General features: G+C 44.1%; 1 protein-coding gene across 14 annotated transcripts in view; it reads right to left on the bottom strand.

The window, feature by feature from the left end:
• Nucleotides 1–22,525, bottom strand: part of LOC146383036 (pleckstrin homology domain-containing family A member 7-like) — a 140,289-nt gene that overhangs the window by 80,613 nt on the left and 37,151 nt on the right. The gene's annotated exons all lie outside the window — the stretch shown is intronic.

The raw sequence follows: 22,525 nt of genomic DNA, 5'->3' as shown, positions 1-22,525 counted from the left end.
TAAATGTGTTGGACGCATAATTTACATTGGTGAGCTTTTGAGTTATATGAAATTGCTGCTATATCAGGGGTTATGATGTACCATGCTGATTTTCTTTCATTTTTGAATGAATAATTTATTACATTATTCAGTCTTTAAATTCGGAGATTATTACTTAGAGATGCACCTTTCATAATCTAGCTAATCCTTTATCTCATCAACGCTTTAACTTCCTGCCTCTTGTCTCATCCATCTAGCCATCTTTGTCACACTCATTGTTTAGTTTCAGACAGGACAAATATGCAGAGCCTGGTGTATGACTTCAAGACTCCCTCAGCTGATGCACAAAGCATCATTTTGTTTATTATATCATAGCTCTTTTATGTTGCCAGGCAGCTTTCCTGTCTTTGGTTTCAGCGTGACCCAGTAAAATAAAGAACTTCTCCAGCACCACAGAGGGATAAGGTGAAACTGGCAGAGCCAACACAGTTGCTCAGCAGCGCTGGCAGACTGAAGACAACATGGTGCCAAAAAATAAGTGAGGAAGACGTGAGCATCACTGACATTACTGGCATGAACAACCTGCTGCCGAGACCCAAATGTAAATATGCCCAGCACTTCGTTTACAGCCCTGACTACAAAACAGCTACACAGGAAGTATCTGAATTGGTTTTACAGCCACATGAAATCTGTTGTTAAGCAGTGCTGTTGTTGGAACTTGACAATTTTAAATCCAGTCTTTAAGCAAGCTTTAAGCTGGAGGGTAGTTAGCTCATGTCTTTAGAGGTATTCGGTATTTGGCAGTAGAGCTTCAATGATTCATGAAGTAACTTGAACAACTTGATTATTTAAAAAAAATCCTTGATGCAAATGTTTTTGCTTCAATGCTTAGTTTAATCCACAACTGTAGTATTTTAATATGGGTCCGGAGTCTGTCTATACACAAACAGTAAAGACACGGAGATGTTACTAAGACGGCGAGCTCAGGTAGAGAAACATTTTTCTAGTGTCCAAAACAACAGCACTTGTTATTATAATTGCCATAGAAAAAGTTAGGAGTCCTTCATCAAACCACCTGTTCAGCAATCTACAACGTAAAGAAAGCCAAACTTTATAGCTGCTCCCATTCACAGCTGTTTATTTACACAGCAAAAGTACAACAGTAAAGAGTAACAACAGTATATCTTTACAACAGTAAAGATATACAATTTAGATTAAATCATATGTATGCAGATGAACTGTTAAATTAGTTTTACATAAGGCCAACTTTTTATCAGAGTAGTACCCACAGCAAGCAGGACTGAGTCTAAAGAGGGGCATGGGGTGTACAAGACCATAGTTATTTAAAGGTTTTTGTAACATTATTTTGCAGATTCAGTTAATATAAAATATAATACACATACATGCACAAAAACACACACATAAACAGACACCAAATCCACCTCATTACTACCAAAAGTCTATTTTTGCCTCCTACTAATGTAAGCAAGCCTTCCAAGAAGACAGAGTAAACAGTATTTCATGTTATGCATTAGTTTAGGTTGTATACCTTAATGTATTTGATATTACTGTTTTTGTGATTATTTTTTAAATTTTGCATGTTTTCCTTTTTTAAAAGAATGTGATTTAATATGGCATGTAAATAACATAAGTTTTTCTTTTTAGATACTGAACACAGTTAAACTACAAAAAACATTTCAATTTTTTTTAAAAACAAACAAGCAGTTCATTTAAGCAGACCTCTGTTTTTCCATTTAGAATATTTATTATTAAAAAAAACAGAAGTATCTTTTTTTATTCAATTAATTGATTAATCAATTGAATAATTGATAGCTGCAACCCTATTCTACAATATTTTTGTTAATTTTACTTACATAGCATGCAATGTGGATTCAAGGGTATGTCCGGACCAAGTGTGAAGTAAACATTTTGATTTATGATTTCACTTTTCTTTCATAAAGCTGAAAGCCTAAACAAATGAGCAAAATCGTCATCTTACGCTTAAGCTCTGAAAATGTCTGACTGTTACTTGATTCCGCCATCGGCGGTACTTTGGAACATAGTAGTTCTCCCAAAGTTGTTGGGGGGAAAATGCTTGTAAAATGGTCAGAAAACGTGACTGTATTTACACAACTAACAAGCAAAACATCACATTTGAAGTAATAATTAATGGAATTAGACCTGTTTTTTTTTTGGGGGGGGGGGGGGTTAAATTTATTAAGCTTCAAAAGAAATTTGTCATAAACAATTATGTTGGTTAGTTCAACATACTGTTTATTCACAAAATAAAATATTCCATAAAACCTCAGTTAGACCTAAAATTGAACATCTATAACAGAAGCAAACATCTTCACTACCAATAACACTGTCAGAAAATATTATCCCTCCCTAAAATCTCTAAACTTGACAATATCCACAGTCAAAGTGGCAGAAAAACACTCAGGCTCCCCTGAACCACTCTCACAGCTGTACCTGTACCACTTGTCTCACAACATAAACACTTCACCAATGCATCATTTTCTACCCACAAGGTAAATATTTCACAATGCTGCTGAAAAAGAACCTCAGCAAAACTTTCAGCTATTCCACATATGCAACTCTAACACAACGTAAGCTGACAAAATGACTCCTGGAGCCATTAGATGCGAGATAGGTGTGTTTATAGTGCTGCTATGCGAACATTATTTTGGTACCTAAATTAAATTGGCGTTTGTTTTAAGTTCCTCCAAAATATTTTATTACATTTAAACTCACTCTGTTGAATATTTTAGACAAGTTAAAAACATCAGCAGAGTCTTAGCAGAGAAATAACACTTAATGATAGCTTGAATGCTTTGATAAATACATGCAGAAAATATTTCCATTTTCCCTCTAGCAGCCTCGAAAATGATCTGCATTTATTTTTAAAAACCTTTCAATCTGCAGCGAACAAGGTTAGCGCAAGCAGCCTTCATTACTTTCAATGAAAAGTAATAATTCAGTTGAATTCTTCCCACATGGCTGCAGATGGCTACTGCAGAAATATATGCCTACGATGTAAAATATCAGTGCAGTCAAAGCTGTTTCACTGGTTGTTATTTTGTGTATTCATTGGAGTGCTCGGGTGTTTTGTTCCAGAAATCTGTTGACGTTGTAGTGAAATTCATTGTTGCTTAAATCTTGTCAACTGAGCCACCGCTTTAGTCCAGACTAAAATATCTCAACAGCTGCTGCATGGATTGACATTTAGTGCAGACATTTTCCTGCAGCAAAACCAGCAGATTGACATTTACAGTTTGCAGAGAAATGTCAGAAACGCCAACATGGATGGACTGCCATGAAATCTGTTGCTGCAGAAATTTTGTTGACTGACAACTTTACTGAATAATCTGACTTTTCACATATTAAAAAGTAATTGGGTGTTTTTAGCACTCCCCATTGGATTCTGCCTATCATCACCTAGTTAGTACAGTCATTTTTAGCTTTGTAACATGCAGCTAGAGAACTACTGTGACTGCACACAATCTTGCAGTGCTGGCCCAGTATATCAAAGATTGGCAAAGCTACTGCGACGTCATCCACTGGTTTATGAAGTCTTATTTTCTTGTTTTGAAGCGTCAAAGCCACCATGTCTGTTTGTTTTTCCCAGGACCACATTTGGACAAGTGTAGAGAGTGCTAATTTTAAGTTATCAGCTAATCCTAACACACTTAGCACATCCATAAATTATATGGGTTTATCACACAGACATAGAAGCCAGCTGAGATACCAGAAACATAAAAGGAGGAGAGATGACACTGAAAGAGTAAGGAAGAGAAATCGTTGGGAGAATTCTAAACCTCTGATGATTAACCAGACACTGTCTACTTAAGAGCCAATCTATCCTTCTTATAGTAGTGAAGATGTAGGTATGTGGAATTTTAACAGTTTCTTAGCTTATTTTATCTGGACTGGGAATAAATATGACATTTGTTCAGTGAGGATTGTGGGATGAGCAGAAATCCTTGATCTTTCTATGGACTGAGCTATTAATGAAGCTATAATATTATGAAACTGTATGCACTGTACATTAGAAGTAAGCCAAAGAGCCAAAAGAATGCCACCAGTGGAGATGTCCACATCCATCGAGCCAGCTTCTTCAGCTGAGACTGAAGAAGTCACATGGGTGAGTGATGAAATGTTTCTCCCACTGAAAACGGTACGTCCAGCTGAGCGGAACCTGAACATGCATCAAGACAGTCAGTTAGGCTAATTTTCTCTTCATTTAGTCGACTAATAAATGAGTCGCCAGGAACATTCCTACTTAAAACGTAAGTTGTTGTTTTTTATTCTAGTAGAAAAACACATGACATGCAGCTGGTGTTCATAGTAAGGTTAAGTAAACATCAAAAACAGATATTTGATCATTTCTGGAGCTGACCGTATTCAGGATATCCAGGAATGGCATCAACACGCTGGTCCAGATATTTCAGCTGCCAGTGAAAAGGACTGAGGCCACTGCAAGGCCTCTCGTTATCAGGTTTTACATTAAAACACACTCATTTCATATTCAAAAATGTGGATGAAAAACTTCAGCGGGATAAATGACAGCACGTTGACATCTACAATGACTAGAAAAGTGCAGCGGGCATCCTGTCACGACATCTGCTGTTAGTACATGTATATCAATTCAACATTCATTATACTTTGAGAATGAAGCCACTGTTATTATCTGGGTCATCTGCAGGAACATTTCCTGACAGCACTGCACAAAACAGATCACTTCTTGTTTGACACTTGTCCACATTCAAATCAGCTATGACGTTTTGGCCCCCTGCCTCTGCTCCTGACTCACTAATTATAGCCACTTTTCACCAGGCTGAGGAGCAGAGTGCCTATTAAATGTCTTATTGCAGAGATAATGAAAATATTATGCATTAGCATAAACAGGAATGGCACTGGAATTGAGCCCTGTCACTGCTAAGAGCTTGTGGAAAAGTGAACAATGCTCATGCTCATTGTAAAAGCGCCTGCACCGACTAAAAATTTGCCTCAATACCCCAGTTTGTGCCATCACAGCAAATAAGATTCACTGTAAGCTAATTGAAAAGCTGCTTGAGAAAGGGAGGATTTTAGGAGGCTATTTAGGGGGCAAAAATATGTTGCAAAAAAAAAAAAAAAAAAAAAAAAAAAAGACTTACATGGATTTTATAATTAAACATGGACTGCTGCATGAGTAAAGCATTCTCTAAACTCTTTTTGTGTTTTATAGACAATAAAGCCACAACTTACTTTATAATTCTCGTTCTCACACAGTAAGAGGAAACAAACGTAGGACAGACATCAAGTGCCAAGTGAACATAATCAGCATGGAAACAAGGCCCATCTACTAGGTGCTCTTCAGCTGTAGCTGTGCTACGTGGGCGAAGGTCAAAATCAAGAGGTAAAGTGGAAGGAAAATGTGTCACTGGTGCCGAATCCATAACGCAAGCAGTTATTCCAACCCTCAAAGCACCAGAAAAAACTGCCTGCAGTACACAAGGTTAATAATATAATGCAATACTTTATTAAACCCAGTTGGCAAATTCTACTTTTGTTTGGACTCCTACACATTGGCTCTGCTGCAGTGGGTTTGGGATTCAGTGGTTTGTTGAAGAGTTTAATGCATCCAAAAATTTAATTAAGCTCAAACTTGTGTGTAAGACGAACACGTTTTCATTTGAACAAGTTATAGGAAAAATTCTGTGTCCAAAATAATGTTCATGTTAATCCTAATATAAAAGCAAATTCATAAAAGGTGATAGATTATCTCAAAACAAATGATTTTATAACTTCTAATGATGGACCAGTACTAGTCCTACACTCCAGGGTGAGTTTGTGATGTTACATTGTCAGTCTCCTTGACAATGTAACAGCAGAGTGATGGGTAACATTTGCTTTGGTTTTGGTTTGTAGTATCTGATTCCACCATCTCTTATCCTGTCTGTCCTGACATCATGTGGACATGGGAGACTTTCCCTGTTCAAACAAATATGAGGGCTGTGACTAAACGCAGCAGGACTGGTTCAGCCGGTGAATACAAATATGCCAATGACAACAACAACAACAACTGTAGAGAAGACGGCATGAATAACTGAACAACATCACACCGATGATCATCACAAAAAGCTAGTGTCATTAACTTTTACAAACTAAAATTACACACTGAATAGATCAACAATTTTACATGGAGAATATAATATTTATAATAGCATAAAGAAGAAAAATGAGAACTGCCACAGAGACACAAAATGTAAACTAAATATTAATATTTGTTAAGAAGTGTCTAAGGAATACTTTTAGAACTGGGCACTTACAACTAACAGATTTGGACACTTTACATGTTTTAATATTAAGGGCAAGATCAACTTTGTGGTTAACATGACAGCAGCTCAAAGAAAGCCTGGAATCACTGGCTAACTGCATCTTCATTGTAGAGCTATTCCAAAACAGTTTGGGGGTTTTTGTTTGTACACACTAAGGCATTGTGTGCATGTATTCATGTTTTGATATTTCAATTTATGATGAAGTTATTATTTTGGTGCTATGGTGGTGCAGTGGATAGTATATATTCCAAACAACAAGAAGGTTCAGGGTTTAAACTTGCTTGGCCTTTCTGTGGAATTTGTACGTGCTTGCTGTGCCTGCGGGTGCTCTGACCCAAACACATGCTCATTAGGTTATCTGGTATTTCTAAATTTGTGTAAATTTGAGTGTGAATGCTTGCCTGTCTGTCTCTCTGTTTTAGCACCACCTCTTACACTGGGTCAGCCAGGAAAGGCTCTTCACTTTCACTTGATCATATTTTCATTGATTCAGTGGAAATCAACCCTCTTGCCCCTCAAAAGCACATGCACAGGTTTATTTATAGAGCACCTGGTTGCCTTGGCAGGAAAAAGCTATGCATAACTTCAAAACCATGACGTACCTCATGCCCTTTTACGTTCTCCGTCATCAATCTGGTCAACTCGATTTTAAAAACACAATTTTATTTCTGCTCTTCAGCCATTTTTTTATTAGTGCCAATCATGTCATACACAATCATGTCTATTAAGTCTCCCTCACAGCTCTGATTGATTGATATACTTTTTAACATCCAGCTTTTACAAGACATGAATAGTACAAATTTCATTTTGCTTCACTTCCTCTTCACTACCGAGCTAGATGTTTTGATTCCGAATGACACGAAGCAACCATCTGCCTCCCCAGAGGGCCACAGAGGTTATAAAAGTGGCCCTAACACTTAATTGCAGCTCCATCAAGTAGCAGGATTGAGATTCTTCAGCCCTGATGAGCCATTCTATCTTGATTGTGGCTGTATTTGGAAGGGTGTAGTGATGGTGGGGAGTGAATTGTGCTTTAATAGAGATGTCCATCACAACCAATCACAGACAGCAGACAGAGTGGCATCCAACTCTTTTGCTGCTGGTAATCCCACAAGGAAGGGCCAGCCCCACCCCTCCCCAGCCCTTAAGTGACTGCTTCAGGACATTTTGTTGCTATGGCAACATTGAGACGAGCCCATCGTTAGCTTCAAATAAGGCCCCACTGTGATGCATTGCATAAATACTGCTATATAGCAGTGGGATTTTGAAAAAAGAGGAGATTTGTGTTTACTGCAAGAAAACACCAATTCTGAAAGTGGAGAGCAGCTTTTAGCCGGATAGCAAGATAGTCGACGTGGAGACTGACAGCCTGGCATGCTAATGGACAAAATTTCTGCACTACATTCACATTCAAAACACTTCACAGGGTCCTGACGGGTCTGTCTAAGGGAGGCAAAGGGATTTTGGATGTGTGTGAAAATGTGAGTGTGTGCGAAAGTTTCGATTTAATCAAAACGGCCAAGTAAGAACAAAAGAAAACAGCCAAGGGTTTAAACATTTAACTAGCCCAAAACTAAATAAAATATCTGTAATTTTCAAGAAGGAGTTGCAGCTGCACGGAGAGAAGACAGAAAATGGGGATTTTCCATTGAAATACACCGCTGTAAAGGCTCACGCAAAATGCAGCTAACTGTTGGTGTTCTTGAGCACTGAGATATGGCAAACATCCTTTATTTTTCAACTGAGATTACTCTGGTATTCTCAGTTATAACACATATAACTTATGTGTTGTACTGCTACATTGTGATTTTATTAAATACAGCTATCCAAAATAATAATTTCATGCATTTTTTGAGATTAAAAAAAACAACAACAAAAACAAACAAGTTAAGTTTAGGTTTTTCCAAAATTGTGTCTGATGTAAAGCATGGCACTAAAACACTATTTTGGTAACTGCCAGCTTTCACTTATAACAAACCCGGTTAGCTGATGTATCTTATTACCCTCGTCTTTCCATCAGCCCCTTTCACAAATAAAATTGCACAGAAAAACCATAAAAATGTCAAAAAAGGAATAAAGAACCAGGCAAATGTTATGACAGCTGATATGCTTCCACTTATGTCCAAGAATTATGGATCACAATCGACTAAATCATTCATCACCCTCTTTCCCTCTCATCATTGTCTTCATTCAGGGTCTGGGAAATAACATCCACTGTGTGTGTGCGCAGCTTTCCCTTCACATCTGCGGCACACAATTAACGAAATCAGGTAAACATTACGATATTAATCGAGTGCAAGAATTAAATTCCACCCCTTGCCCCATGAGCTGGCCTCAGCTGCAGAGGTTTAGTATCTAGTACATTTAACAACCCTCATCTAGTAGAGTCAAGTACCAAGTGGCTGCACCAAACAGCCAGGGTTAAAGTACGCTGGAACGATCCTGCTGCAAGTAAATAAATCTGATAGGCACATTATACACAATAACATTAAATGAGTTCACATTTGGCATGCGGTAGCCTGGCGTACCTTTTCACTCACTCTTACTCCATATATTTAATGTCACCCCATGGTTATTTTCTTCTAAGAAAGTACATTATTGACGTTAATGTGAGATGACTTTTGGAGACAAAAGATGGAAGAAAAATGACAAAGATGAGAGATGATGATGAGTAAGGCCTCTTCTGCAAATGACATTTCCATAAGTAAAATCATTAATTATAGATTTATTTTTTTTTTAAACCAACAGTCGATCTGTACCTGCAGTGCAGTAGATGCTCTCTGGTTTGTAAAATCTTTGACAAAAGGAGGTGTGTGGCTCAGTGATAGACCAGGTCATCTAACCAATCGGGAAGGTTGGTAGTTCAAGTCTGCATGCCAAAGTATCTTTAGGTAATACTGAACCCGGAGTTGCTCCTAATGCATTCATCAAATGCTAGAAAGCACTTAGATGCAGAAAAAAAGTGCTTCTATGAATGTATGAATGGGGTATGTTGTATAAAGCACTTTGAATGCACATTCAGAACAGAAAAGCATAAGAACCAGTTCATTTACCAATAACTTAAATGATGAGATTCATTTAAGCTTGCAAGACTACTAAAGGTAGAGGCTGGAAAGCAACTATGACAGCGTGACAATCCATGTAACATCTGCTAACATACTGCAGACTGCTGCTGACCAAATCCACAAAGAGCCATGGTAGCAGCATAGGTCAAGCTGGTTACTTTGCCCAGCCGCAGAGAAAACAAGTCCATAGGAGCTCACAGAACAAATCAATTTTGGTGTTATTCTGAGGCAAGCCATTTTCCCCTCCTGCCGCAATGCTACACCCACCTGTCAAATCCCACTTTAACCCCTGCAAGTGATATCCGCAACATGTTGAACAAATAACGCTTCTGACCAGTTCTAAGATTTTACAGCAGGAGACATGCAGCGAGCTTCTCATTCACATCTATTTAAGAAAGGGAGGTTTTGAAAGTGTTCATGTTTCCCCGGGTAACCTATAAATCATTAAGGGGAGAGATGCATAGATTTCACAGTTTAAGATACACACACAATGTGGTAGAGGGGCATAAAAGGTATAAAAGAGAAACTGCACACTTACACAGAGACAGACAAAACCACACCCACACAAATGTTGTAGGCTTGAGGCCGACTGAGGTGCATTTGATTAATTCACTTGAAATAATGCCTCGAAATGCCACACAGTAATACCAAATTGCTCCCAGATCTGACATCACAGGACCCTCTGACATTTAACAGGACTAAATAAAAGCCATGGTCTCCCACGTTTAATTTAGGTACTATATTGTGTTAATCCAGGCTATTTAAAGTGGTAGACCCGCATCTCTGAGCAAGAACGAATACATGTCAACACAGTCTTAGAGTATAGAGTTAACATGTGGGGCCGCAGCTCTGGCCTAGCCACTTTCAGCAGCACAAAGTTAACTCTGTATAATGATAATAATCCCAAGCCATTCAACACTATCAGAGCCTGCAGGTGGTGCTTAGGTTAGCAATGACAATGATGTATTAGCAGGCAAAGGCTAAATCAAGCCCTGTCTTAGCAGAGAATACAGCTAAATTTCTGCTACTTCAGCTATTTTTTAGCATGCACCCCGAAAGAATTAATTATTGCCAACATGTTATTGAACAACGGGCCTGAATTTTTAAAATATTGTTCAGTTATCTTGAGTCAATGAAAACCAAAGAAGAAGTTAAAAATGGTCTTTAAAAAAAACAAAACAAGACCCACTAACACTGTAATCAGTAGATTACATTCTACAATCCAAATCAGATTATTCACACAAGACCAGATCTAAAAACACATTAAGTACACATCTTCCTCCACAAGAGGTACACTGCTCTGCAGCTATATTCCAGCTTTATTAATGGAACACTGTGAACTAAAAAAAAACCTTTCACAGCACAGCAGAGAAATTCAGGCCCTAAAAATAATGTCGACCCTGGTTTTGAATCTCAAGTTTCACATGTGGCCATTTTAATTTACTACATACACTATAGCCCATATCTAATTTTAAGAGCAACTGCTGATGACATACTGAGAGCATGGACCTCTTGGCAAAACGCAGGTATACAATGGCACTTTATGTCTCATCACTAGGTGGAGAGAGAAAGCTAGTCTACCCACTGCCACTAAGCAGAATCACTCCACTTCTGCTCCAGCCTACGCTTCCCTTGCTGAGTCCACTGAGACTCTAGTGAGACAGAGTTTCTTCTTGTTTGGATTTGCCAATGTGGGAAGTAAAAAACGTGAAAAGGAAATGTGTTGTGGTTCTCCCATTTGTCCTATTTAACTGTTTTCTTCCACCACAGACTGTACTCAGTGCCTTGCACTGCCGTTTACGCCACACTATATTTGGCTTCAAACAGTCACACAAAGTGCCACTGAAAGTAATTATTTTGCAAGACATATGCACCTCACTGGGTGTTTTTGGGGTAATGAAATGCACTCATGACTCTAACTCTCTGCTTGACACAGATACATTAGATTGATAATAATCTGTTCTATCAAAGCCAACTCTTATAGCGGTGGATATAATAGAAAAGTGAAAACTGTGGTATATCCACAATCAGCATAGTTCATGGAGAGCCCAGTGATCTTACCATACAACCACAAACATGATGCTAAAATCATATAGAAATATAAAGATTAATCATATCTGAGTAAACAATTTGTTTTTAAATCTGTCCGAAATGAAACATAAACTGTAACCTTTTAGCATGTTTCCCACACAAATCAACCTCGTCATGGATTTACAGTGGATTCTTTCATTACACACAAAGCTGTCTCAGATTAGGTGGGATTACAGCCACGCTGCTCACATGGACTGAGCCAGCTGGGGAGTCATGTGAGACCTGAGAGACTGGCATGCTCAAAGGGTTTCAGTGACACACAGATGGAGAATGGAGAGCAGGCTAGTAGTGAAAACCTACATATCAGCTCTGGAATGGAAGTGTGGGCTCAAACTGCTGTTTGAAACCTAAAGAGATTATACACTCTGTCCTGTGCAACTAATTCTTAGCCTTCTCCACTTGAGTTACCAAACAAACAAAAGAACAACAAACAGAAAAACGTGAATCCACGAACAGTATTCTAATAGTGGAGAAAATTAACTCGATGCGTTTTCCGCATCAATTTAATGGCCTTACTAAAAGTTTCAGGTTATGCTCAGACATGAAGTCAACAGCAACAGCAGCGCTGTTATTGTGTCCACACTGTAAATACAAAAAGTCAGAGCAATAAAGGTTAAATGGCATTTGTCAAAGATGTTAGTTTTCCTTCATGAAATATTTATGTTTTATTGTACTTCTATTACATCCAACAGAATAGCTGCAGCAGCTAAATGGATCAAATAAATCAAAAATGTCTGAAGCGAAATGCACCTGCCTTTTTATTACATTCAAAGCCCACATTAGGCATCTCATCATTTATTATAACTGTCTACTTCTTATACGTCTTTGTGCCACTAATAAATATTTGCCAGTTTTTCCCATAGGCAATATTATCTTACCAGTATTCCCTTTGTAACTGTGTGATTAATTTACCATGCATCTTTACAAAAGAACAAACCCCTGATGGTCGTAGGTTGCTCAGTCATACAAGTCATACTACCTTCGGAGGCCAGGGCTAAACCCATTCTTCGCTATCAAGTGGTCAACATCTTTGCTCTTCTCCAGTGAAAAATCAACAAAGAAGAAGCCTTTGAAGTCAGTGGCCTTTGAGAGGTGCTTTGGGCTGGAGTCCATTCCTCTGTATATTACCATCTGACTCTAATAAACCCATATCCACCAAGATGTTAGGAGAAATTTTAAAGGATGCTGCACAAAACCCATCTCACTGTAACTCTACTGTCTATACTCTTCACAGCTGATCCTTTCACAGCACAAGCTACACCTGAATGAATGCAGTGTACAAAAGCCCACCATCCGTCGCTTTCTCAAACAGGTTCAGCCATCAAACCTTGAGTGCACTCTCTGTGTCCCTGCTACATAATAAGACTTAGTCTTATTTTTGTCCCCTCATTTACTCCCGCCTCTCATGAATTAAGCAGGCTGAAACAAGAAGAAATTAGGAATTATAAGCAGCTTGACATTTGGACACAGGTTTCCATCTAAGAATGTGAAATTACCCTGCCAGTTTTAATATTATGCACAATTTTTGATCCAGACTAAAGCAGAATATACTGCAAGTGAGCAGAGTTAATTTGGTCAATTAGCTCAGAAACATTACTATCATAATAAAAGTGATGGTGATGTCTTTTTACTTCTGAGTTTTGCATTAAGCCTGTGTGTTAAGGGTTGTTGCTAATATGTTAATATGAGAAGCACGCTTTTTACCTACCAACAAGAATGTGATATGCAGTGAAGAAAAATTAAAATAAAAAAAGTGATATTGTTTCTTTTCTACTGGCTGGATAGCTAGACACTGTGCTAGTTGTCATGGGGAAAAAGGCAGGGGTACACTCTAGACAGGCTGCCAGTCTGTGAACGGGCCAACAGTCAGACAATAATTTGTGCTAACACTCACACCTACAGTCAAATTCAAATCACCAATTAACCCAAAGCACATAGGAGGAAGCCATGCCATGCATGTTCTCCCTGCATCTGTAAACAACAAACAGAGTCGATTAGGGCTGGGCGATATGGCCTAAAATCAATATCACGATAAATTGAGCAGTTAACCTCGATAACGATAAATGGACGATAACCACCCCAAGTGCCAAAAAAACAAACGTTTTTTTTTTTTTTCATTTGATGGGGCTGTGGCAGGCAGCATAGTTCCTCCAGTTATTTTGATAATATTATTCCCCCTAGACCTATTCATTGCAATTATATTATTACCGCTTTAAAGGACTGTAAAATGTCACTGAAAATAAATGAAGACAATAGTAGTAAGTACTTTTAGTGGTTAAGATTTATTAACTGAACAAAATAAAAAGTGTAGGATACAATATGTAACCATGCTCTCTAAAAAAATGTGTATCCCTTGTAAACAAAATAGTGTAGTGGGTCAGGGCTGTTCGGGGTTCTGTTTGTACAGTTATGTTTTGTTTATGTTGCCATAGTGACAGGTGACGCCCTCTCGCTGCGACGGTGTGTCCTGCCGGGGTCAGAGGGCGCCCTGTGTTGTTGTTGTTGTTGCCGCGCCGAGCAGTTAGCTAGCGGCAGTGTTCTTCTGCAAATGTAAATAAACGGCTGTGCTCCCTGGCTAGCTCACGGAAGCAAGATCAAACGATACCTCCGTCTCCTCCTTGTCTGAGCTCGCCACATTGGTGTCAGAAGTGGGATAGCTCACCCTCGCCGTAATGGAGAGAGACATTCAGAGGCTGGAGCAAGCCGTCGAGGAGAACATTCCCCGCTTGGGAAACTGGCGATGGAAGAGAGAGGATGTGAGCGGCCATGTAAGTCCCCTGACGGGTCCCGATGGTGCGAGCGCACCGCGGCGGCGGCCCGTCGCGACAGATGCTAGGGCAATGCTTCATGGGCTACCTCTGTCGACCCACACGCCGAGCCCCCAACCGCGAGCAGTTATGCCTACCACGCCAGTTAAGGTACCGAAATACAACGGGCTAACCCCGTTAGGGCCCTACCTCTCACAAGTGCGGCTAGCCGCCAGACATAGTGGCTGGAGCGAAGAGGAGACTGCTACACACCTAGCACTAGCATTAGAGGGAGATGCACTGCAGATACTCCTTGACCTAGCCCCGGCAGAGCAGCATGAGCTCCAGGCCCTCACCGCGGCACTCGAGAGGCGATTCGGGCAGCGGCACTCCACTGATCAGAGCAGAGAGCAGCTAACCAACCGGAGCCGTCGACCAGGGGAGAGCCTGGGCACCTTTGCAGCAGACGTGTTGCTGTATGCTCGTCGTGGCTACCCGGAGTTTCCAGCAGCGGCCCGTGAGGAGCTTAGCCTGCATGCTTTTCTGCGAGGACTTTTCCCAGAGCGACTACGCCAACACGTCCGCCTGGCCATGCCTCAGACCCTCCGTGAGGCGCTCCTTGAGGCTGAAAGGGCCGAGCTGGTGCTCACCTCGCGACCTAACCAGCAGGTGCCCCCCCCAAACTACCCCCAAATCAGAGCCGCAGACTGCGACGGGGAGGGGGAGGTCGCCGAGATGTCCCAGCTGCAACCCTCGGTGCCCCGGAGGCGTCCTCGTCGACCAACCGACCGCTGCTACCGGTGCGATGAGCCTGGCCACGTGGCGCGTGACTGCCCAGCACCAGCCCCGAAGACCGGAACTACGCAGCCTCAGGGAAACGAGGAGGGAGCGGTGTAGCGCGGGGACCACCGCTCCAGCTTCCTGCCCCCCTCCAAGGACGATGCACAGTGGTGGGCCGAGTTGGGCACCTCAAGGGACTCCACCTGAGCTGCTGTGTTGAGGACCAGCCATGCCAGGCCCTGGTGGACACGGGGTCTACCATTTCCCTGATACGACCTGGCGTGCTCCCTGAAACATCCGGGCCACTGGTGAAGGGTTGGTTGCCCACAGACACCCAGCTGATGACAGTGACGGGGGAGAAAACTGTTATGCGGGGGAAGAAACCGTTGCGGATCCGAATGAAGGATCTAGAGCTGGTGCACGACTTCTGGCTCGCCGACATTCAAGACCAGTGCATCATTGGCCTGGATCTGCTGAGCCGCTGGGGGGCCTGCGTCGACACCGCAAAGCTGGCTGTCACTCTTGGCGCAGAGACTTTTGCTCTCCAGCGCGGCCAAAAGCAGGGAGCGGGGACCAGACGAGACAGGCGTCGGGCAGCTGCTGCTCAGCAGATTTCGGATGCCGGTGGCTCCGGGTCATCTCCACTCGCCTCAGCCTCTCAGCCTGAAAAAACCTCCTTCGACCGAGACCATCGAGGCTGTTGATGACCTTTGGCAGCGCAGCAGCGTAGGCCTCAACATCGACCAGCGCCAGCGGTTGAGGTGCCTCCTGGACGAGAATGTGGACATCTTTGCCGCCAGTGACAAAGACTGCAGGCAGACGAGTCTGGTCCAGCACACCATCGACACCGGCTCTGCTCAGCCCATCCGTCTGCGCCCACACCGGCTGCCCCTCTCGAAACGGCAGGTAGCGGAAGAGAAGATCCGTGAGATGGCTGCGGCTGGGGTGATCAAGCCGTCCAATAGCCCATGGGCGGCACCCGTGGTTCTGGTGGGGAAGAAGGATGGCAGTCCGAGGTTCTGCGTGGACTTTCGCCGTCTCAATGCAGTCACCAAGAAGGACTCGTACCCGCTGCCGCGGATCGACGAGGCCCTAGATTACGTTACCGGCTCCAGTTGGTTCAGCTCCCTCGACCTACGCAGCGGTTACTGGCAGGTGGAGCTAGCCCCCGACGCAAGGCCTAAGACTGCATTCACCATTGGACAGGGGCTGTGGCAGTTCAGGGTCATGCCATTTGGGCTCTGCAATGCGCCAGCGACGTTTGAGAGGCTGATGGAGAGGGTGCTCGTGGATATCCCTCGTAGCTGCTGCGTTGTGTACCTGGATGACCTGTTGGTGCACGGTGGCGACTTCAACAGTGCACTGTCTCACCTGAGCGAGGTCTTGAGTGCCATCCGACGAGCTGGGCTGCGGCTCAACCCCGCGAAATGCCGCCTGTTGGCGAGAGAGACCACGTTCTTGGGCCATGTGATCAGCGCTCGAGGTGTCGTCACTGACCCCGCAAAAGTGGCTGCGGTCCGGGACTGGCCGACTCCCTCGAACGTCCAAGAACTGCGGAGCTTCCTGGGCCTAGCCTCCTACTACCGTCGGTTCATCAAAGGGTTCACGACAATGGCCAGCCCCCTCCACCGCCTGACTGACAAGGGACAGCTGTTTGGCTGGGGGGATGCCTGTGCTGCGGCTTTTGAACAGCTGAAGGAGGCCCTCACCAGAGCCCCAGTCCTGGCCTACCCCGACGCCCGGCAACCTTTCATTGTGGACACTGATGCTAGCAATGTAGGGGTCGGGGCGGTCCTTTCCCAGCAGGACGAGGCTGGAGAACGGGTGGTGGCGTACTTCAGTCGTGCCTTGGGGCGAGCCGAGAGGAACTACTGCGTGACCCGGCGGGAGCTGCTGGCCGTAGTGCTAGCGGTGCGGCACTTCCAGCCATATCTGCACGGCTGCCGGTTCCTCCTGCGCACTGACCATGCATCTCTGACTTGGCTCCTGAACTTCAAACACCCAGAAGGGCAGGTGGCCCGCTGGCTGGAGGTCCTTCAGGGCTATGACTTCGAGATCCAGCATCGGCCAGGTCGACAGCATGGCAACGCTGATGCCCTCTCCAGACGGCCCTGCGTAGCCGTCGAGTGCCGCTACTGCCTGCGACAGGAAGAGCGGGCCCAGGAGGTGCTGGGGGTGGCTACTGCTCAGGCCACAGCCGGCGGAGGGGGGTGGCTCCCATTGACAACGGCGCAACGCCCCGCCTGGACGGGGGTGTCGGGACAGGAGCCCGAGGTGAAGGCCTACTACTCCCAGCACAACAATCTGGAGACCCACGACGGCCTCCTGTACCGGAGATGGCGGGCCCCCGGTCAGGGCAGAGATCTCCTGCAGCTGTTGGTGCCTCGGTCGCTGCGGTCGCAGGTGCTTGAGCTGGTCCATGGCTCGGTGGGGGCAGGACACTATGGGAACGCCAAAACTCTCCGCCGCCTCCGGGGACGGTTCTACTGGCCTGGCTGTCGACGGGATGTGGAACTTCATGTACACTGCTGTGACACCTGCACGGCACAGAAGGGCCCAACTCAACGCTCCACTGCCCCCCTTCAGCAGTACCTGGTGGGGGCCCCAATGGAAAAAGTGGGAGTGGACGTCCTAGGGCCTTTCCCCGTCACCGAGTCAGGGAACCGGTATGTGTTGGTGGCTATGGACTATTTCACGAAGTGGCCAGAGGCCTACGCGGTGCCGGACCAGAGCGCAACGACGACGGCCGAGAAGCTGGTGGAGGAGATGTTCACCCGTTTTGGGGTCCCGGCTGAGCTCCACAGTGACCAGGGGCGTAACTTTGAATCGAAGGTCTTCGGGGAGATCTGCCGGCGACTGGGGGTGGAGAAGACGAGAACCACACCGCTCCACCCACAAAGCGATGGCTTGGTTGAGCGCTTCAACCGCACGCTGGCCACCCAGCTCGCCATTCTCACCAGCCGCCACCAGCGAGATTGGGACCGACATCTGCCCCTGGTCCTTTGGTCGTATCGGACTGCGGTGCAGGAGTCCAGCCAGTGCACACCTGCCGCTCTGATGTTTGGACGGGAGCTCCGGACGCCTGTGGATCTGGTGTTCGGGTCCCCCCCCGAGCCGGAGATTGATGGTGGGCCAGAGATGGACTACTACAGGAGGCTCAGGGAGCGGCTGCAGGTGGTTCATGGCTACACCCGCCAGGCCCAGGCCAGCGCCGGAGTACGACAGAACAGAGCCTACGACACCAAGTGCCGAGGGGGGGTTTTCATGCCTGGCGACAAGGTTTGGGTGTACTGCCCGGTTCGCAAGAGAGGAGTGTCCCCCAAACTCTGCAGTCACTGGCAAGGGCCGGCAGAGGTCGTGGAGGGGCTAACAGACGTGGTGTACTGTATCCGCATGCCGGGCCCGGGGCGCATGGTGGTGTTGCACTGGGACAGGCTCTCACCGTACCGACCGCTCGCTCCAGCAGACGCCGGAGCAGGGGATGATGGTGGCACCCCATGTTCTGACCCAAGTGACTTTTCCCCCGCCGGTCGTGACCGGCCGGTGCGCCAAAAGAAGGCACCTGGACATTTGCAGGACTTTGTGTGGGGTAATGGGGTCGTCGGGGACAACTGACCCCTTAGGTGGGGGCTATGTAGTGGGTCAGGGCTGTTCGGGGTTCTGTTTGTACAGTTATGTTTTGTTTATGTTGCCATAGTGACAGGTGACGCCCTCTCGCTGCGACGGTGTGTCCTGCCGGGGTCAGAGGGCGCCCTGTGTTGTTGTTGTTGTTGCCGCGCTGAGCAGTTAGCTAGTGGCAGTGTTCTTCTGCAAATGTAAATAAACGGCTGTGCTCCCTGGCTAGCTCACGGAAGCAAGACCAAACGATACCTCCGTCTCCTCCTTGTCTGAGCTCGCCACAATAGTTTAATAATAAATATGTTTCACATTGGCTATTCACAAAGTAAACAATGATTGTGCAAAGGGAATGATAGTTTTTGAAAAATATTTTCGTGATGGGAGTTCGTATCTCTTGTCAATTATTTTCATGAAGTGTCTGAACCCGTTGCGTTCCACTGTAGCAATAGGAGCCATGTCTTTTGCTATGTGGTAGCCTATAGCATTTGTGATTTCTTGCCATCTTTTTGAAGTTCGCTCATATAGTTGAGTACTAGCAAATGCTTCGGTTATTGACCGCTGCCTGGTGGAGGAAGACGTTTTTGCTGGTCCTCCTAATCTCTTCTCGCTTTGAGCTTTTTTTTATGTCTTCGAATTGAATCACATGGTTGTGCTGCAGGTGGTGGAAGAGGTTGGTTGTGTTACCTTGACTTGACGCAACAGTCTTTTTGCAGAGTTTACATTTAACAATTTTTTGATCAATATCATCCTTGTTGAATCCAAAATGTTGCCAAACGATTGATGATGCATTTTTTTTGTTAACAAGCGTCTCCTCTTCCTCCTCCACCAGCTCTACCTCCGTCGCTGCTGCTTCAACATTTAAATCGTCCTCCATTTGTTCACCCGTGTCTCGTCTTCTTACAGGTAGTAGAGTCATGTGACTCCACCCCGTCAAGTCTGTAACGTAGCACAGCGTCTTAAAGGGACATGAACATCGCCAACCTGCACATGCCTTTTCTTTTTTTTTTAAATACCGAATTTACCGACATGGGCAAAATGACGTCGATGAGAGTCATAAATTTCGGTAACGATAAATTTTTGATATATCGCCCAGCCCTAGAGTCGATTCAAATAATCCTGATGTTCCTGTGATGAGAGTCAAATAAAAGACAAACAGAACTTATTTGCTCTTTTCAATACAAAAGAAAAAAAAACAGTGATATCTTCGTCTTGTCTGCAGGGCATGTAAGATCTTGGTGAATTCTGGTGGTGACAGACTGTCACTTTTGTTTTCCTATGTACATTTGAAATCAGGATTATTACTTTCCTGTGGTTTTTTGCCTTTGTTGTGAAAAATAGCTGGCATCAACAGTTAACACATGATCCTTTACTACATCATCAAACCACAGTGTCAAAGAAACCACAGCAATGACAGTTCTCTCTCCCTCTTTGGTGCAGTCCCACCCCAGTCTGCTGTTGTGACAGCCCGACACTTTGTGACATAAGGGCATCCTCCCTGAGAGAGGCTTGTGGGAAATTCATTTTGTCAAAGTGTCATTCGCGTCAAACATCCAGCCACAGCAGTGTGTCAGGACTCAGGAGGAGAGGACAGCTAGAGACACGAATGACACATTCTCCTGGAGAATCCTCAGATGGGGGTGGGGGCTCAGTCAGTATGGTACTATACTGTACCAGAGAAAAGTGTGTGTGTCTGTGTGTGTGTGCCTGGATGATAAATCAACTTTTGTACACATTTAATCTGCTTTCAGGTTCATCTTATCTGAAATTTCTTTTATGTGCTCAAAAGTTTGAGTGACAACTGAGCCACCTTTCTTGCCCAGTTAAGGACAACTTTATTTGTCACACTGCGTCGCTACAATCATCTGTTGAATAGAGCAGTTCTATATCTTCTGTGAGTGTGAAGAGGCAGAAATCCAAACTATTACATATATTAGCAGCACTGCATCATCAGGGACATTCATTTAATATTTCAATTAGTCTAGAAAGTGTCTATAAAGTGTCATCTGCGTCACCCAAGGTCCCCTAGGTTATGAAATAAACACAGTCATAAGAGACTACATTAGTGCATTAGCGCTGAAATGAAACACATAAACGGAAATAATGATGGATGGATATTATTTTTGTTTATTTATTTGTATGCTCTTGGGTTTCTTGGAACGGCTGGCCACTTCTCCTAAGACAGCAGTAAGGAAACCAGCAAGTCTCTGTGATATTCCATCCAGCCATTCGCTTCCACTTATCCTTTTCAGGGTCGCGGGGGGCGCTGGAGCCTATCCCAGCTGTCATAGGGCGAAAGGCGGGGTACACCCTGGACAGGTCGCCAGTCTGTCGCAGGGCTAACACATAGGGACAGACAACCATTCACACTCACATTCACTCGCACATTCACACCTAGTGGCAATTTGGATTATCCAATTAACCTATCCCCACAAGCTGCATGTCTTTGGACGGTGGGAGGAAGCCGGAGTACCCGGAGGGAACCCACGCAAACACGGGGAGAACATGCAAACTCCACACAGAAAGACCCCGGCTCAGGACCTTCTTGCTGTGCGGCAACAGTGCTAACCACCGTGCTGCCCTTCTCTCTGATATTATCAGTGGTTATATCTGTTATATCTGCTATATCTGTTCCTTATTTTACCCATCAAACTCTCCCTACAGTTATTGCTGCTTTGACTTCAGATAAAGTTTAACACTAAAAGCTGGTAAAGCTTTTATTCCTTTACCAGCGAGGAATCCTTTCATGCCAATGTTTTTATGAGCTAAACTAAAGATGATGGGGTTAGCACCACCTTAATAGATTGCCTTTTTGCTGAGATTCATTTATGATACGCAATATTCATTCCACGTTTCAAGATTAAAAGACAATCGCACAGACTTTGCTCTCTAAATACTTGAGAGAGGTTAGAGGGTCACTCTCGAATGAAACCAAAGTCAATTATGGGCTGTTGGAAGTTGTTTTATGAAATGACTCTGTATGTATATACACGTGTAAGTGCAAGTATGGTAGAGCACTTTGTCTACGTGTGTGTGTGTGTGTGTGTGTGTGTGTGTGCGCGCAAGTGTGTAGCACTGAGGAAAAGGCTTTCAGATGATCTGCTCCATTCACCCCCTGCTGGGCTACCAGCCCAAATCCATTTATATCCCTGAGCCGTTGTGAGACTTACAGGGCTGTAGACATAGACACGTGCGCACAAGTATACAGAAAATCCTCCTATGCAGGTTAAGTGGCCACGGCTGCATATAGTCTTGTGTCTGGGTAATTCACCACATACAGACTTGTGACCGACAATCTGTGTCATGACCTTTATCACGTCAGCACTGTTTCTCTATTGTTCTTTGCTTCTCTGTTGTTTTTTTGCTTCTATCCAAAGAACCCTTTCTGTAAATGCTGCAAAATGTGATGTTACTTAAATGACAACTGGTTAACGCATCGAACTTTACCCCCATAGATGATATACCCGCAGAAAACACACACACACACACACACATATAGAAATGCACAAACACACATCAATACTCTGAGGCAAACACAGACAGGTCGTCATAAGCTTTCACGCTCACCTCAAGCCTCCATGGCTGACTGAAGTTGCTAGCTTATGCTGGATTAGTGGACCAAACAACAGAGTGTTGCTAAGGACTTCCTCAAACACCAAATGAACACCTTGTCATTTGAATGTAAACACACCGGATTAGGCAACAGAAAGGGGTGTAGTCTGACAGAGTCAATGGCTCGCCTGTTGGCAGGTGAGAGAATCATTAACTAGAGCAGTGTAAGCAAGGGCACAGTAAACTTTCACTGAAGCATCTTTTTTCAAAAACAAACATATTATAAATTCTTCTATTTCACTCATACATTAGTATTATCTTATGTTTAGCAGATGTCATTTAAGCACTCTGAATTGCTAAAGCAAACATTTGA

Source organism: Perissodus microlepis, chromosome 7 (assembly GCF_051167445.1).
Source record: "Perissodus microlepis isolate ML-2025 ecotype Zambia chromosome 7, ASM5116744v1, whole genome shotgun sequence".
Taxonomy (NCBI): domain Eukaryota; kingdom Metazoa; phylum Chordata; class Actinopteri; order Cichliformes; family Cichlidae; genus Perissodus; species Perissodus microlepis.
This window is presented reverse-complemented; position numbering and strand designations above follow the sequence as displayed.